Raw genomic sequence first — 6243 nt, 5'->3', positions numbered from 1 at the left:
CACATTTACAGTAAGTAGCCCACAACATAAATGATACACAACCAACGGACAACTAATTTAACATTTGGCCCAGACTGGCCCACTACTGCACTGACCCAGTCACTGTAGTGTAAATCAGTGGTTCCCAAAGTGGGATCCGACTGTCTGGGCACCCCCATAGTCCTTTTGGGAGTTCCAGGGGGTCCCCAGCTAAATTATAACTTGGAACCATCTGGACCCTTTGTAACTCTGAGAGTGTACAAATGGAACCATTTGGTTCCATTTTGTACACTCTCAGTTACAGTAAATTAACATTGATTTTATAATTCCATTAAATGGGGGGGGGGGGGGGGGGGGGGGGGATTTACGTGTTCGTCTACTCGAACGTCTACTCCACTGGGATTAGACAAATATTACTTTTCACCATTGTCTTTTAACAAGCATTTTTTTTTTTTTTTTTTTTGCAAATAATCAAAGTATTAGGCCTATGCACCACATGTGCAGATGATTGTTCTTACAATGTAACCATTTAAACATTTAAAATGCATGATTGGTGATAGAAAAAAAATGTTTGTGTGTTTATGATCTTTATTGGATCTGTAAAAGGACGATCATACTCTACTACTGACTCAACTCATACCCAGTAGGCCAATACTCTTATTTTGAAGTCCGCCAACCGGACGTCGCAAGCTCATGTAGGTGCTACTTTACGAGCGTGTTGTTAGGATAATTTAACCTGACGGAACACTGATCAGAAGAGAAGACCGTGTAGACATACTGCCGTGCCGTACATACATTCCCGTAAGTAATTCACAGGGTCGGGTGGTTAAACGTCGTGTCGGGGGGGATTTGCGCACCGTTGCGCCAGGTCCACTCTCCCGTGTAAATGTTGTCATTTCGGGATTTCCTTGCATGCTGGGCCGAGGTGGAGTGTTGAGGGAACGAGTGTCGGGGCAGCTGGCTGCCACTGACATTTCGTGTTATTAATTTTTGCCCTTTTCCCCCCGGATATTTCCCCTCCCCAAAATATTCACTGTGTTATGGGCTGATGTAGCCCACTTGGTTTAATTGGGAGCGTTCGACAGTTTCACTTGGAACGGAATGGAATTAATGGTGCAATCCCATAATATTGTAAATATGTGTACACGTGATCTGGTGTGGACTCTTGACACGCGGAAATCGCTCGCTTGCCAGCGTCAATTTATTCTGTGCGATGTTCTCGGCGCTTGCCAAAAATAACTGATCTACAAGCTATGCTATTGACCTATGGTGGTTGTTGTCTTGCCCCCACCTACTGCTATATGTACACCTGTCCAGATGTTGCGACTGACAATAAGGTTTAGAAAATGAGCCAGGTCTAGGCTAAATGATTATAATTTATTAAACAAAAAGCTTTTTCCTTATTCTTCAAGGCCTTCTTTGGTTCACTAATTTATGGTCTAGAAAGATTTAAATTATTTTAAAGGACCACTTTTCAACCATCTTATTCATATAATAGGTCCTCATTAATAATCATGATAAAATGGCACAACTTTTTTCTACTCAATCTGTGTCTCATAGGAGGGCGTTAGGCAGATTTATTTTTAAACAAGATATTTTTTTTTACATAAAAATGTTAGATTTTTATTAACGTGAGAACAATGGCTTCCATTTTTGCATTGCAATTTTTCAGGAATAGAAAGCCTGCAGTTTCTATTAGCTTGGATTCCCCATCGATGATGTCACTGGTGGACGCAGTGACGTAGAGTCTGTGGGCCGGGGGGCCAGGGCCTCCATGAGGATTTTCGGGGAATTCCTAAACACCTCTTGGACCTCTCCCCCGGCCTTACAAGTAGGGATGCACCGATCCGGCTTTTTGGCATTCGATACCGATTTCGATACATGGGGGTCCAGTATCTGCCGATACAGAGTACCGATCCGATACCCCCCACAAAGAAACGTAATAACCTATTAAGCTGTATGCCTCACTGTGTGGAGTCTGGAATCATTATTTTGTGTAAGGCAACATCAAGGCTTGACTTAAACATTACTTTCCCAACTTTGTAAAACAAAATGTAACAAACACAGATATAAATGCACTGAATTATTTATTAAATAACTGTGCAACAATTAGACCAGGTTAATGTGTGAGCAGGCTAGCCTGGCTGCATTCCACATGTTATACTGTCAATACTACACTGCTGTGTCACAGAGGAGGTAGAGTTGTTTTCATACTGTAATTACACATAATTATCGGATCGGATAATGGATCGGCCACCGATCCGATACCCGATCTAGAATGTTAGCCTGGATCGGTGCCGATCTCCGATACGAGTATCGGATCGGTGCATCCCTACTTACAAGAGGTGTTACAATTGTTGAGTGCGCACCCAACCGCACTGAAGACAGTCAAGACACTGTCCTACACCACCCTCCCCTGGCTAAACCAAGCAGCAGCAGTGGTTGTGTCTGCGCTGTGAAACCTTCACACAGACAATCCCGGGGGGGGGGGGGACGAGACTGGCGTGTATCCTTATGTGTGGCTTTATTGACAACTCTTATTAATGTAACCCCTGAACCTGGGTGCGTCACCTAATGTGTCCCCCGTACCTGCACACATAGGTTCCTGTGCATATCTCCACATCTCCCTCTTTTAGTCGATTACCAACATTTATTTTTAAACAAACAATATGTTAATTTATTTTACTGTAATTACACAGAATTATTTTCTTTTACTTCAACTCAAGCGTGTACAGTATGAAATCTACTATTAAAGAATTACTAAGCATAACACACATTATAACTTTTTAAATGAATTACTTGTAGTGTATCTTTTCTCTTAACCAATGCAAATATAATAATGAACATAAATTCACTTTTCCCATCTAGAGGATCAGGGTAGACTGCCTGAGTCCCCAAAGCTGTGCTGGGATTATTCTGCCCTATTTATCAACAGCTCTATTCTAAGACAAGTTATTATAAGTCCATTCTGACTGGTCTTTTAATCATGCGCCCTGATCTAGTAACTGTAGGAGTAGGAGTCTCTGGAATGACCCTGATGTGGGATCGGTTTCTGCGAAGACTTCCTGAGGGCAGCTCGATGTTGTAAGACCTTGGTGTCTGGCTGGACCTGTGATGATTCCAGGCTGCTCGGTTTTCTTCACCCAGACTCTTTGTCCTGGTCTGAGCTCTTGTCTCTGCTGTGTGCGGTGTCGTTTGTTGAACCAGGATGCTTGTTTCTCCTTCATTTCCTGATTCTTCTCTTTGAAAGCCTGTAGCGTTCTGATATTTCGACCCATCAGCAGTTGTGCCAGAGGTGGCTCTGTAAGCCATGAGGGCCTTGTATGGATCCTCTCCCTTCTTCAGGAGTGATTTGACTGTTCCCACAGCCCTTTCAGCCTCCGAATTCCCTTGAGGATAACGGGGGCTGCTGGTCTCATGTTTGAAGTCGTACTCTCTTGCAAAGTCTGCAAACTCTGCTGCAGCAAACTGGGGACCATTATCTGTGACCAGAACCACTGGGACCCCATGACGTGAGAAGATAGACTTCAACTTCTCCTTTACATGAGCTGAGGTAGTAGAAGTGAGGTGAGCTACTTCTATGAAGCGTGAGAAGTAGTCAACCACCACCAGGTACATAGCTGTGTTCCACTGGAACAGATCCGCTCCAACACGCTGCCATGGCCTGTCTGGCAACGGTGTCGTCGGCAGTGGGTCTGGGAAGTTGTGTGCCTCCTTTGCACATATCACACAGTTTTCTACTTTCTGCTTAATCCGCTTTGACAGACCTGGCCACCAAACGGACTGTTGTGCCCTGGCGATACACTTTGTGATTCCCTGGTGACCTTCTTGAACTTTGTTCAGCATCCTCTTGCATAGAGTCAGGGATGACAAGTCGTTCGCCTTTCATCAGCAGTCCATCTGCAATCAGCAGGTCCTGGCGATACTGCCAATACTGCTTAAGTTCTGGTGCGAGAGCCCTCCTGTTTGGAGGCCATCCAGTTTGCACCAGGTCCTTTAGTCTTTTGCGGATACTGTCTGCATCTTGTGCGACTCTGATCTGCGCCAGCCTCCCTTCTGACGCAGGTAGGTGCTCCACCACTTGGTTGACGTAAGCACCCACATCCTTCTCCAGCTGCGTTTCTTCAGCCGTCGGCGGCGCTTGGATTGGGGCCCTGGACAGCGCGTCTGCTGTAATCAGGTTCTTCCCTGGTACATGTTCAATCGTGTATGTGAAGCGAAGCAGTCGCAGTCTGAACCTCAGGATTCTAGGGGGCAAGTCATCAAGGGCTCTGCTCCCCAGCAGGGAAATTAGGTGCTTGTGGTCTGTCTGTATCAAAAAGTCCACCCCTATGAGATAGGACTGAAAGCGCTCACACGCCCAGGTCAGCGCCAACGCCTCTTTTTTGATTTGTGCGTAACGACGCTCCGCCTCCAGCATGCTGCGTGAGATGAAGGCGACCGGACGCCATTCGCCTGACGGTTGCTTCTGAGACAGAACGCCTCCGAGTCCAAATGAGGAAGCGTCCGCTGCAACTTTTGTCACTCTTTTCGGGCAGTATTGTGCCAAGACAGTGGCTGAGCTCAACTCCCGGCGCAGCTCCTCGAATGCCTTCTGCTGCATGCTCCCCCACGCCCAGTCGTTTTCAGCTTTGAGCAGCTCTCTTATGGGCTGTGAGAGCTCAGCAATATGAGGCGAGAACTTCCCTACATAATTCACCATGCCCAGATATCTCCTTACACCTGCAATGTCTGTGGCTTAATTTTACTTGGGTCTGCTTCTAGGCCCTGGGCACTGACAATGTGACCTAGGAACTTGACACGGTCCACAGCAAACTGGCATTTTTCATCATTGAGTGTCAGCCCTTCCTTCTGTAGTCTCTCCAACACTTTGCTCAGCCTGTGGTCATGTTGTTCACGCGACGATCCAAAGACGAGGATGTCATCTGCATGACACACTGTTCCTTCCAGTCCTGCCAGCATCTGTGTGAGCCTCTTCTGAAAGTGCTCAGGTGCTGACGAAATCCCAAAAGGCAACCTGTGAAAACAGTACCTCCCTAACAGCGTGATGAACGTTGTCAGGGGGACTGATTCTGGGTGCAGTGGCACCTGCCAGAAACCAGCTGTGGCGTCGAGTTTTGTAAACACATTTGCTCCTGACAGCTTGGCGAGGGTTTCATCGACTGCCGGCAGAATGAGCCTTTCACGGCAGACATATTGATTCAGGTGGGTCAGATCCACGCAGATCCTGATTTTTCCGTTGGGCTTTGGCGCCACAACAATCCCTGCGCACCACTCTGTGGGCCCATCGATGGGCGCGATCACTCCCAGAGTCTCCATTCTCTGGATTTCCTCCTTGACCTTGTCAATTAAAGGTATAGGCACCCGGCGTGGCAGTGACAATGCATAGGGCTTGGCATCCTCTGTCAGCTTAATTTTATACATGCCCTGCAGGCATCCCAGGCCTGTGAAAACTTTGGGGTACAGCCTTTTAATGTCAATTGTCTCCCCTTGAACACTGTCAACTGTGTAGGCCAACTTCAGTGCTTCTATTGCTGGCAAACCAAGTAGTGGGGTGGCAAATTTTCGTATGACAAACACTGGCTGTTCAGTTGTCTGGTCTTTGTACTTTATTATGCCATTGAATTGTCCACTTACTCGTAAAGCGTTGTCGCCTGGTCCCAGCAGTCTCTTTGTCGCAGTGATGAGTGGGCCATGCCGCTTCTTTGAGTAGACTCTAGCCGGAATGGCTGTCATGTCCGCTCCTGTGTCCAGCTTAAAGATGGTTTGTTGGTCATTCAACATCAGCGTCTTCTGCCATGTTTTTGACTGACACTTGTCCCAAGAAAACAGTCTCTACTTCCTGTTCCTGGAGTTCATCCACTCTGCTTGACTTTGTTTTACAGAGAGCCGCATAGTGGCCTTTCTTGTGGCATTTCCTGCACTCTGCGTCCCTTGCAGCACAGTTATTTAGGGAATGCGGCGGTGCTTTGCCACATCGTCCACAGTTCTTCTGCCCTCTTTCATAGTCTGTTTGACCCTTGCTTTGGGCACCTCTCCCTGTCTGTGTTTGTCTCTGAAACGTTTTCTTGAATTTAATCATGTCCACATTAGCTTCTCTATGGTCCGTGCTATTTGTGTCACGCACAACAGGCTGTTGCTTTTTAATTTCTTCATGTTGTCTTATTTTTAGGACAGCTTTAGCCAGAGTTAACTCACTGTCCAGCTGCAGACTATCTGACAGGCCCTGGTGTCTTATGCCGACCACCAACCTGTCTCTGATCA

The 6243-nt window shown here is 46.7% G+C and overlaps 1 protein-coding gene across 4 annotated transcripts in view; it reads left to right on the top strand.

Moving 5' to 3' along the window:
* Positions 1–690: 690 nt before the first annotated feature.
* Positions 691–6243, top strand: part of macroh2a1 (macroH2A.1 histone) — a 32166-nt gene continuing 26613 nt past the window's right edge. For 3 of the 4 annotated variants that reach the window (XM_083762043.1, XM_083762041.1, XM_083762044.1), the window contains exon 1: positions 691–780. The gene's annotated coding sequence lies outside the window, so the exon portion shown is untranslated. The remainder of the gene's footprint in view (positions 781–6243) is intronic. The other variant, XM_083762042.1, reaches the window with a different exon arrangement.

Source organism: Protomyctophum parallelum (genome assembly GCF_964188405.1).
Source record: "Protomyctophum parallelum genome assembly, chromosome: 1".
Classification (NCBI taxonomy): Eukaryota; Metazoa; Chordata; class Actinopteri; order Myctophiformes; family Myctophidae; genus Protomyctophum; species Protomyctophum parallelum.
The sequence above is the reverse complement of the archived record's forward strand: the minus strand, read 5'-3'. Positions and strand labels throughout refer to the sequence as shown.